This window comes from Schistocerca serialis, chromosome 8 (assembly GCF_023864345.2).
Source record: "Schistocerca serialis cubense isolate TAMUIC-IGC-003099 chromosome 8, iqSchSeri2.2, whole genome shotgun sequence".
Taxonomy (NCBI): domain Eukaryota; kingdom Metazoa; phylum Arthropoda; class Insecta; order Orthoptera; family Acrididae; genus Schistocerca; species Schistocerca serialis.
In genome coordinates, this window is record NC_064645.1 from 250541880 (window position 1) to 250554072 (window position 12193).

A 12193-nucleotide genomic window follows, 5' to 3' on the forward strand; every position below is an offset into this window, starting at 1 on the left:
GCGATATGAAATGGAACGAGTATGTGAGAACTGTGGTAGAGAAGGGGAATGGTCGACTTTGGTTAATTGGGAGGAATTTAGTAAAATAAAACTTAACTCCATCCGAACAGGCCTTGGAATGCACAACGTACCGACCGGCTACCGTGTCATGCTCAGTCCACAGGCGTCACTGGATGGATATGGAAGGGCATACGGTCAGCACACCGCTCTCACGGCCGTATGTCTGTTTACGAGACCGGAGCCGCTACTGCTCAGGCACGTAGCTCCTCAGATTGCCTCACAAGGGCTGAGTGCACCCCGCTTGCCAACAGCGCTCGGCAGACCTGATGGTCACCCATTCAAGTGCTAGCCCAGCCCGACAGTGCGCAACTTCGGTGATCTGACGGGAACCGGTGTTACCACTGCGGCAAGGCCGTTGGCATTTCAGAAAAATGTGTGGCTCGTATTTAAAGGAGAACGCATATAGGACGCTGTTGCGCCCTTTTCTTGGGTACTGTTCGAGTGTTTGGGATACGTTCCATATCGGATTGAAGGAAGACAATGGAGCAGTTCAGAAACGTGCTGCTAAATTTGTTACCAGTATGTTCGAACAATATATAAGTGTTAAGGAGGTGTTTCGAGAATTCAAATGAGACTCCCTGGAGGGAAGGCGATGTTCTTTTCGAGGAATGCTATTGAGAAAACTTGGAGAAGTGATATCTGAAGCTGATTGCCGAGAGATTCCATTGCTGCAAACGTACATTTCGCGTAAGCACCGAGAAGATAAGATTCGAAAAATTAGGAGTCTTGTGGAGGCACAGGGACCGTCGTTTTTCCCTCTCTCTGTTTGCGAGTGGAACAGGGGAGAAAATGACTAGAAGTGGTACATGGTACCCTCCGACACACACCGTACGGTAGCTTGTGGAATATTTATGCAGATGTAGATGTAGATTGCTTCCAGATCAGACTGATAGAAGAGACAGAGAAAGAGAATATCTAACGAAGAATTGCGCATTTCGTCACGGGATCGCTTAGCCGGCGCGAGAGCGTTACTGAGATGCACAGTAAACTCCATTGTCGGTTGTTACAAGAGAGACGTCGTACGTCACGGAGAAATTTATTACTGGAATTTCGAGAGAGCAGTTTCCGGGAAGAGTCGGACAACATATTACTTGCCCCCAAATACGTCTCACGTAACGACCCCGAGGAGAAAATTCTACATCTACATGGATACTCTGTAAATCACATTTAAGTGCCTGGCAGAGGGTTCATCGAACCACCTCCAGAAATACGGAATGGACCTGAAATCCCTTGTCAATAGCACTCAACACTTCATGTGAATAAAGAGCTAGCTGTGTTTCACAGGAACGATGTTTTCTAAACCCAAGTTGACAGTGTGTCAATAGACAGTTTTCTTCGAGGTAATTCATAATGTTTCAACACAATATACGTTACAAAATCCTGCTGCATATCGACGTTAACGACATGGGCCTGTAATTTAGTGGATTACGCGTACTACCTTTCTTGAATATCAATGTGACCTGTGCAACTCTAAAGTCTTTTGGTACGGCTCTTTCGTCGAACGAACGGATGTATATGATTGTTAAGTATGGAACTAATGCATCAGTATACTCCGAAAGGACGTAATTGGTATACAGTGTGGACCAGAAGACTTCCTTTTATTAAGCGATTTAAGTTGCTTCACTCATGTTGGCAGCTGTTCTCGAGTCGAATTCTGGAATATTTACTTTTGTGAAGGCATTTCTAAAGGCTGCGTTTAGTAACTCTGCTTTGGCAGCACCGCCTTCGATAGTGTCTCCATTGCTATCGCGCAGAGAAGGCATTGATTGTTTCTTGCCGCTAACATACTTCACATACAACCAGAATCTCTTTGGATTTTCTGCCAGGTTTCGAGACAAAGTTTCGTTGTGGAAACCGTTATAAGGATCTCGCATTGAAGTCCGCGCTAAATTTCAAGGTTCTGTAAAAGATGAACAATCTTGGGGATTTTGCGTCTGTTTAAATATGGCATGTTTGTTTCGTTGATTCTGCAACAGCGTTCTGACCCGTTTTGTGTACCAAGGAGAATCAGCTCCGTCGATTGTTCATGTCTTTGGTATAAATCTCTCAATTGCTGCCAATGGTATTGCTTTGAATTCAAGCCACATCTGGTCTACACTTATATTATTAATTTGGAATGTGTGGAGATTGTCTCTCAGGAAGGCGTCAAGTGAATTATTATCTGCTTTTTTGAATAGGTATATTTTTCGCTTATTTTTGGAGGATTTGGGGATTACAGTATTCAGTATCGCTAAGACAACCCTGTGTTCACTAATCACTGTATTCGAGAAATTAGAGCGAATATAGAGGCTTACCGACAATAATTCTTCCCAAGCGTCATTCGCAAATGGAGAAATGGTTGTACGACTCAGTTAGTGGTACAAAAGTACCCTCCGCCACACATTAATGGGTAGCTTGTGGCGTACGATGTTAATGTAAATGTACTAACCAACCTAAAGATATATCACTCGTAATATCTGTAACTTTAGTCTGTAAATGACGTAAAGACTGACGTAATGTTGCTGAGTGCAGCGTCATCCATCATCAACAGAAATATCTTACATATACACTCCTGGAAATTGAAATAAGAACACCGTGAATTCATTGTCCCCGGAAGGGGAAACTTTATTGACACATTCCTGGGGTCAGATACATCACATGATCACACTGACAGAACCACAGGCACATAGACACAGGCAACAGAGCACGCACAATGTCGGCACTAGTACAGTGTATATCCACCTTTCGCAGCAATGCAGGCTGCTATTCTCCCATGGAGACGATCGTAGAGATGCTGGATGTAGTCCTGTGGAACGGCTTGCCATGCCATTTCCACCTGGCGCCTCAGTTGGACCAGCGTTCGTGCTGGACGTGCAGACCGCGTGAGACGACGGTTCATCCTGTCCCAAACATGCTCCATGGGGGACAGATCCGGAGATCTTGCTGGCCAGGGTAGTTGACTTACACCTTCTAGAGCACGTTGGGTGGCACGGGATACATGCGGACGTGCATTGTCCTGTTGGAACAGCAAGTTCCCTTGCCGGTCTAGGAATGGTAGAACGATGGGTTCGATGACGGTTTGGATGTACCGTGCACTATTCAGTGTCCCCTCGACGATCACCAGTGGTGTACGGCCAGTGTAGGAGATCGCTCCCCACACCATGTGCCTCGGTCGTATGCAGTCCTGATTGGGGCGCTCACCTGCACGGCGCCAAACACGCATACGACCATCATTGGCACCAAGGCAGAAGCGACTCTCATCGCTGAAGACGACACGTCTCCATTCGTCCCTCCATTCACGCCTGTCGCGACACCACTGGAGGCGGGCTGCACGATGTTGGGGCGTGAGCGGAAGACGGCCTAACGGTGTGCGGGACCGTAGCCCAGCTTCATGGAGACGGTTGCGAATGGTCCTCGCCGATACCCCAGGAGCAACAGTGTCCCTAATTTGCTGGGAAGTGGCGGTGCGGTCCCCTACGGCACTGCGTAGGATCCTACGGTCTTGGCGTGCATCCGTGCGTCGCTGCGGTCCGGTCCCAGGTCGACGGGCACGTGCACCTTCCGCCGACCACTGGCGACAACATCGATGTACTGTGGAGACCTCACGCCCCACGTGTTGAGCAATTCGGCGGTACGTCCACCCGGCCTCCCGCATGCCCACTATACGCCCTCGCTCAAAGTCCGTCAAGTGCACATACGGTTCACGTCCACGCTGTCGCGGCATGCTACCAGTGTTAAAGACTGCGATGGAGCTCCGTATGCCACGGCAAACTGGCTGACACTGACGGCGGCGGTGCACAAATGCTGCGCAGCTAGCGCCATTCGACGGCCAACACCGCGGTTCCTGATGTGTCCGCTGTGTCGTGCGTGTGATCATTGCTTGTACAGCCCTCTCGCAGTGTCCGGAGCAAGTATGGTGGGTCTGACACACCGGTGTCAATGTGTTCTTTTTTCCATTTCCAGGGGTGTATTACACCCTGTATATTGTTCTCACTACAGCAGTTGTAGAGCCCTTATCGCAGGCACACTGTGAATCAGGACCCATGGCACTGCTTGGTGCCCATATGTGTCATCGTTTTGTTGAAGACTGGCTGTACTGAGGATGGCTGCTTGCAGGTGTTAAAGAAGGCAGAATAAGGGTCACTGACAGATGACCCCACAAGTACTTTGACCGAAGAATCTGCTAACATTCCGTGGAACCTCTGGTTACAAAATCCCAGACAATTAAGGAACAAATTAAACATAAGATTCGTGAAATACTGCAACGGGAGAGGCCGGAGAGATTTATCTGGCTCTAATGGTGTTGAAGAGTCAGATTCCTCGGAATCTGAGAATGGCGCTCAGTACACTAAGACCGCGTTAAATATCCCGCACATCAACCTATTTTGATTGCTAGCTGAGAAGCAATCGATAACCCGAAGCCACCATAGAATACGTACCAACGAACGTCGCCCGTATGAGAACAGAACCTTATTGAACAGATCTCTAGCTTTAATTTTTTTATGCAGTACGTGCTGTGATATGGAAAGGAACATAGAGGATAAGATTAACAGATTAATGTCAGTCAGTATTCAGAATATAAACAAATACGGAAGGAAATAAAATTAAAATTGCATATAACAATGGTTACACCTGTACAGCTATCTGGAAGTGTTTCGAAGTGAGTAATGGAGCGCTAAAAGAAGTTGATAAAGCGAAACTGCAAGCAGTAGATATGAGATTTCTTGGGAAGCTCAGAAGGAAGATAATATAAGAATTCATATTGTGAATGAATTATGTATTTATAATATTAATGAAAATATTGAAGAAAATAAAGCTCTTCGGAAAAATCAGCTACAAAAATGAATGCAGAAAGAAATCTACAGAAGGCCATGCCTTACAGGCCAAGAGGAAGGAGGGGCTTAGGAAAACCTAGAGTTAGGTGGCAGTGAAAAGTGAAGACGGGAAATGCACTGTTGCCTAAACGTTGACGTGCAGGAGAGGAAGGAGGAGAAGAAGAAAAAAAAACGATGATGATGATTACGATAATGATGATGAGTAAGGAGAAGAAGAAGAAGAAAAATGTTGTCCTCGGCACCGAGCTAACCGCTGGCCTCAGGGATCAATTAACGACTTCATACAAGCCTAAAAACATAAGGTATCAGGGTGCAGATCTGACAACAAAGTAGTTTGGAGAAACTTTAAACCGGGATCCTGGAATTTCGTACTGACAGACGGAAGTCACAACATCGGATTGTTATCGGTGCCATCCGCGTGATACAGTAAAAGGCATAGTCATGTTGGAATCATTGGCCCAGAACTTCTAACACCTACAGCTATGCTCCTCAAGGGACCTTTCTCTGCGTGGAGGATAGTACTCCTGGTACCACCATCCTTCACCTCTCCCCCTTCTGTCGGTTCGTCGAGAATTGTGCATAGGAAGAATGATTTACAAGACCCTGGTCAGAGACAAGAGCGGTATTCAAGGCGCCACTGGGCTATGGTTTAACGGAAACTGTGCCTGTGTCCTGTACCGAGTGAATCACCTCGGTATGCAGATCACCCCCTTCCGACTCTGATGTGATCTGACAAACTGTTCACAATGGAAACAATCTCGAAATTAATGGCTCTGACAAATGAGACTGAGTGTGGTCCTCACCATTATCCATGATAATAAATGGAGCTAAAGGGTTCATATAACTGTTGAAATGAAAGATAGTTCCACTTGACCAACTTTTATTGTTTCAAAATTCGAAAGGAAAACCAAAGTATGCTTTATAAGCGCAGTAGCGTCTTCTCCAACCCATCAGATATAGCAGGAACTTGGACATCTGAATCTGTATAATGCATTTCTTTAACATAAAGACAATACTGAGCAATAGAGAATGCACCTGGTGCAAAGCTCACCTGACCCTGGAATAAATTAAACACACTACTCTGAATCAGACATGATGACTGCATCGATCATTGCCGAGCGAAGGAAAACATATGCAGGAGCCTCAAATACCTCTGCCCCGAGCGATGCATCGGGCACATAGCCGTAGGGCACAAGGTAATTCGTAACAAGATCCTCTAAACATTGGAACAAACATGCCTAACACTGGTCTGACACCTTTAACCCGCTGCCTCATTAGCTGCACGAACTTACAAGGATGCTTTGGAGCATGATGGTGGACTGCACCCTAAGTAGCTGCAGAGACAGAAGTTCAAGTCATAGTTGCAGTCGTAACAGCGGGCGTAGAGGAGAAGAAATGCCCAACTCTATAGCAGAAGAGCCGGATCTGGAGTCCATTGAAGAGTGTGGACCAAGAATTTCCCAAGAATGACGCTAGTCAAAGCTCCGTACGGAGAAGCCGCCACAACAACTTTGTATCTGAGAATCCGTAAGTTTGTAGGGGAGGCTCGCAGTGAGATGCTGCGTAACTAACTTTGCCATATCTCTGTAGCAATGTTAATCTATCTACTGGTCAATCTCTAAATTTTGTGAGTTAAACGAAATATGAACAATCTAGTGCTAGGTGCCCATTCTCGAGAATAGGTTACATCTCAGATCAATGCGAGGAAACCCACCTTTCGTTGTCTTGGGAAAAGGTACCGAAACCCCAATTCTCTCTACCTTCTTAAGCATCGATAAAACATAGTGTTAAGTTTCCTTTAATTTACGTCTATGGTCACAAACGTTTTGTTGACAGATTACCGGTTTTGGTCTTCAATGACCATCATCAGATCTGTTTCATGAAATCAAAGTCCTAATGTAATGCAGCCATAGTGGCATCGTCAAATGTTAAATGCGGAATCAGCACCAGCATCGTCAAATACACATAAATAACATCACATGCACAATTGATGTTGTCAGTAGTACTTAAAGACCGAAACCGGCAATCTCTTAACGAAAAGTTTGTGACCATAGACGTAAATTAAAGGAAACTTTGTACATATACGGGTCACTGTTTTTTCGCGACGATATCGCAGCTTGTGGTTGGTTGGTTGGTTTGGGGAAGGAGACCAGACAGCGTGGTCATCGGTCTCATCGGATTAGGGAAGGATGGGGAAGGAAGTCGGCCGTGCCCTTTCAGAGGAACCATCCCGGCATTTGCCTAGAGTGATTTAGGGAAATCACGGAAAACCTAAATCAGGATGACCGGACGCGGGATTGAACCTTGCAGCTTGTGAAAACATAGTGTCTTTTGCTTTACACGACAAGAGACGGTTCAGCAATCTCCATATCTTGGCGTGAGAAAAATACGCCGGGACCTTTACAAAGAACGGGCTGCACATCCAACGGAGCTTGCGATGTTAACTGCTGAATCGCCTCAGTTGCCCGTCTACGGTATGTTCATTTACGACAAGCGTCCGGCCCTTTGCCAACAAGTACAGCATGCATCGGTTCGATAGAGCTGGACAGAGCATAAACAAACTCACAGGTGTCCTGCAACTTCAGTTAATCCTTCGTAACACACTGCCATGCAATATCTTGTGCGGATTGTGTTCCAGGCGCCTGCCCAGTTTTCGCGAAGAAATCTCCCTACCTAGGCAACGTGGCGCCCTGAGCGGAAAGTTTAACGGATCGGTCACAGACCGCTACGTCTCGGTAGGCAGAGGAGCCTTACACGTAAGACCTTGTATCACTTAATCATCGAGAATAGCAACAAATGTAATTATTGTGTGACCAAACATGGTATAATAATAATAAAAGTGCAACGATGGAGTGGCCCTAGCCTGAGGTGTTTCAGAGAGAGGGAAGAGGGAGTTTGCAAGAGGCAGACAGAAGGTATAGACAGGTAGCCAGTAGGTGGAAAGGAAGAGGGGGACGGGCCGGTCGGCCCCTCTTTCCACTACTTTTTCGGCTTTCTATTTCGGTTCCCTACCACACTTGGTCCTACATCAGTCGTTTCCTCCTCTTCGATCCGCTGGCTCTCTGTCCGACTGCATTATATGATTAAAATTACTTGATAGTTAACACTTCACAGGCAGGATCTCGTTGCCTCCAATCGGAACGCTCAACGCCACACTCGAACCGTTCACTGTAGCGAAATTGCCATGACAATTGGTCAGTTCACCATCCGGCTTTCTTTCTTGGTGTTTGGATCCCACATCATCCTGATCATTGTGGACCTGGTTCTTCAGTTTCGTATTTCATCACACATGATAACCGTAAGACAACAAAACACCCACAAAAAAATGGTTCAAATGGCTCTGAGCACTATGGGACTTAACATCGGAGGTCATCAGTCCCCTAGAACATAGAACTACTTAAATCTAACTAACCTAAGGACATCACACACATCCATGCCCGAGGCAGGATTCGAACCTGCGACCGTAGCGGTCGCTTGGTTCCAGACTGAAGCACCTAGAACCGCTCGGCCACTCCGGCCGGCAAACACACACACAACGATGCTACCGATGTACACGCGTTTTATACATAGCACAAACCAAACAGTACTAGATTCCTCAAGGTGTGATTAAGTGTCACATATACAGTTATTATAAACACAGAGATCATAAATGAAACGACTTTACTACTGGAAGTGTCGTGGCTTCATGGTTAGCGCTGTAACTGGTCGTGGAGAAGGTCAAAGGTTCGAAACTCGTGAAAGACATCGAAATTCCTATATTAGTAAATCTAATCATTTCATTAATATATTTAATTAATTAATTGATTTCAATGTATTTTTCAATTTTTCTTTGCCGTGAAGAAAGCTATTGCGATTTTAGTTCTGCCGCATATTGTTGATCCCCGTTTGCTCCGATACATTGCACATCACGAGGTTGTGGTTAGCTTAGGACAAGAGTTTAAATTCACGGCTACAATACGCGACGTCAGACGCAGTTCAGTCGTTGGTCACTAAAAATCAGCTGTCGGCAGAGTACGAGGTGCGTTCAAGTTCTAAGGCCTCCAATTTTTTTCTCCGGACGGGAAAGAGATAGAAACATGCGCATTGTTTTAAAATGAGGCCGCGTTCATTGTCAATACGCCCCAGAGATGGCAGCACCGTACTGTAGATGGAATTTTACCACCAGCGGCGAGAATGAGAACTGTTTTAAATAATTAAAATGACGACGTTTTCCTTACTTGAACAGCGTGCAATCATTCGTTTTCTGAATTTGCGTGGTGTGAAACCAATTGAAATTCATCGACAGTTGAAGGAGACATGTCGTGATGGAGTTATAGATGTGTCGAAAGTGCGTTCGTGGGTGCGACAGTTTAATGAAGGCAGAACATCGTGTGACAACAAACCGAAACAACCTCGGGCTCACACAAGCCGGCCTGACGACGTGCTCGAGAAAGTGGAGAGAATTGTTTTAGGGGATCGCTGAATGACTGTTGAACAGATCGCCTTCAGAGTTGGCATTTCTGTGGGTTCTGTGCACACAATCCTGCATGACGACCTGAAAATGCGAAAAGTGTCATCCAGGTTGGTGCCACGAATGCTGACGGACGACCACATGGCTGCCCGTGTGGCATGTTGCCAAGCAATGTTGACGCGCAACGACAGCATGAATGGGACTTTCTTTTCGTCGGTTGTGACAATGGATGAGACGTGGATGCCATTTTTCAATCCAGAAACAAAGCGCGAGTCAGCTCAATGGAAGCACACAGATTCACCGCCACCAAAAAAATTTCGGGTAACCGCCAGTGCTGAAAAAATGATGGTGTCCATGTTCTGGGACAGCGAGGGCGTAATCCTTACCCATTGCGTTCCAAAGGGCACTACGGTAACAGGTGCATCCTACGAAAATGGTTTGAAGACCAAATTTCTTCCTGCACTGCAAAAAAACTTCCGGGAAGGGCTGCGCGTGTGCTGTTTCACCAAGACAACTCACCCGCACATCGAGCTAACGTTACGCAACAGTTTCTTCGTGATAACAACTTTGACGTGATTCCTCATGTTCCCTACTGACCTGATCTGGCTCCTAGTGACTTTTGGCTTTTTCCAACAATGAAAGACACTCTCTGTGGCGACACATTCACCAGCCGTGCTACTATTGCCTCAGCGATTTTCCGGTGGTCAAAACAGACTCCTAAAGAAGCCTTCGCCGCTGCCATGGAATCATGGCGTCAGCGTTGTGAAAAATGTGTACGTCTGCAGGGCGATTACGTCGAGAAGTAACGCCAGTTTCATCGATTTCGGGTGAGTAGATAATTAAAAAAAAAATCTGAGGACTTGGAACTTGAATGCACCTCGTATCTCGCATTTCCTTTATACATCGCGGCGGTCGTTTCCGACATTGCACCGCCGTGTTTCAGTGTCACCTATAACCGAGCGGTAGCCGGCATCTGACGAGGCAACAGAGTAGCAGTAAGTGACACACGTCAACTGTCAAGTATTTTTTATCAGACTGCAGTCATTTCCGCGCAGTGCTGTCGAGGTTGGGGCCAAACTTGCTGGTCCTACGTGTGTGTTCAATTATTTATTTATCAAGTATCAAGTTCCTTTTAATCCAGATCTCTACCTATATGTTTACATCTTTATTCCAATGACTTACGGTTTTTTTATGTGTATGATCTCTCCTTACTGACAAGCTCAATAGATACACTCTTCACAGCTTCACCTTTCATTTTGGTTTGTCAGACCCTTAATTCTTGTACTCTAGTAGCTCCTCCTCTTGTTCTCAGTTGGTGGCACCTGAGGAAGAAGCTTTATACTTCGAAACCGATCGTGCAATAAATAAGAAATTAATGGCACCTGATGTGCGGCTGGTCCCGGCGGAGGTTCGAGTCCTCCCTCGGGCATAGGTGTGTGTGTCTGTCCTTAGGATAGTTTAGGTTAAGTAGTGAGTAAGCTTAGGGACTGACGACCTTAGCAGTTAAGTCCCATAAGATTTCACACACACACAATGGCACCTGAAGCGGATTTTATATTCTGTTAACAACAAAAATCAGTCGTATTAAATTTAGGCAAATTATCTTAATTTCAATGAAATGAATACCCCTAGCTGCATACATGCGTTGATATAAGTCAACGGGGACAGTTGAAAATGTGTGCCCCGACTGGCACTCGAACGCGGGATCTTCTGATTACATGGCAGACGCAATATCCATTTTTTTTATCGTTGTGTTTTGTCGTTGCGGACCTCACATGAGATCCGTTCAAGTTCGTTTGTTGATCCTTCCGCTCAGTTTTTTGTTACAGAGGGCAACCAGCTCTCTGGACGAACACGCTGAGCTACCGTGCCAGCGTCCATCTGAGCCACCGAAGACACAGAGGATTGTGCGACTGCAGGGACTTATCCCTGGCACGCCTCCCGTGAGACCCACATTCCAACTTATTTTCCCGCACTATATTCAATAGCGCCCCTGCCCATTATGCTCATTACTCGCGGCTTTTTGCCGATTCCCGTAAGATTGCCAGCACTGTTTGTGCATCCGCACAGAAGAAGATGGTCAAATGGCCGGTGAGCCTTAACTATATATATAGTGACTTTTTGATCACCCGGTATATATATACACTCCTGGAAATGGAAAAAAGAACACATTGACACCGGTGTGTCAGACCCACCATACTTGCTCCGGACACTGCGAGAGGGCTGTACAAGCAATGATCACACGCACGGCACAGCGGACACACCAGGAACCGCGGTGTTGGCCGTCGAATGGCGCTAGCTGCGCAGCATTTGTGCACCGCCGCCGTCAGTGTCAGCCAGTTTGCCGTGGCATACGGAGCTCCATCGCAGTCTTTAACACTGGTAGCATGCCGCGACAGCGTGGACGTGAACCGTATGTGCAGTTGACGGACTTTGAGCGAGGGCGTATAGTGGGCATGCGGGAGGCCGGGTGGACGTACCGCCGAATTGCTCAACACGTGGGGCGTGAGGTCTCCACAGTACATCGATGTTGTCGCCAGTGGTCGGCGGAAGGTGCACGTGCGTGTCGACCTGGGACCGGACCGCAGCGACGCACGGATGCACGCCAAGACCGTAGGATCCTACGCAGTGCCGTAGGGGACCGCACCGCCACTTCCCAGCAAATTAGGGACACTGTTGCTCCTGGGGTATCGGCGAGGACCATTCGCAACCGTCTCCATGAAGCTGGGCTACGGTCCCGCACACCGTTAGGCCGTCTTCCGCTCACGCCCCAACATCTTGCAGCCCGCCTCCAGTGGTGTCGCGACAGGCGTGAATGGAGGGACGAATGGAGACGTGTCGTCTTCAGCGATGAGAGTCGCTTCTGCCT

At 46.9% G+C, this 12193-nt stretch overlaps 1 pseudogene; it reads right to left on the bottom strand.

The window, feature by feature from the left end:
- Nucleotides 1–302: 302 nt before the first annotated feature.
- LOC126417577 (5S ribosomal RNA) lies at nt 303–420 on the bottom strand (annotated as a pseudogene).
- Nucleotides 421–12193: the final 11773 nt, after the last annotated feature.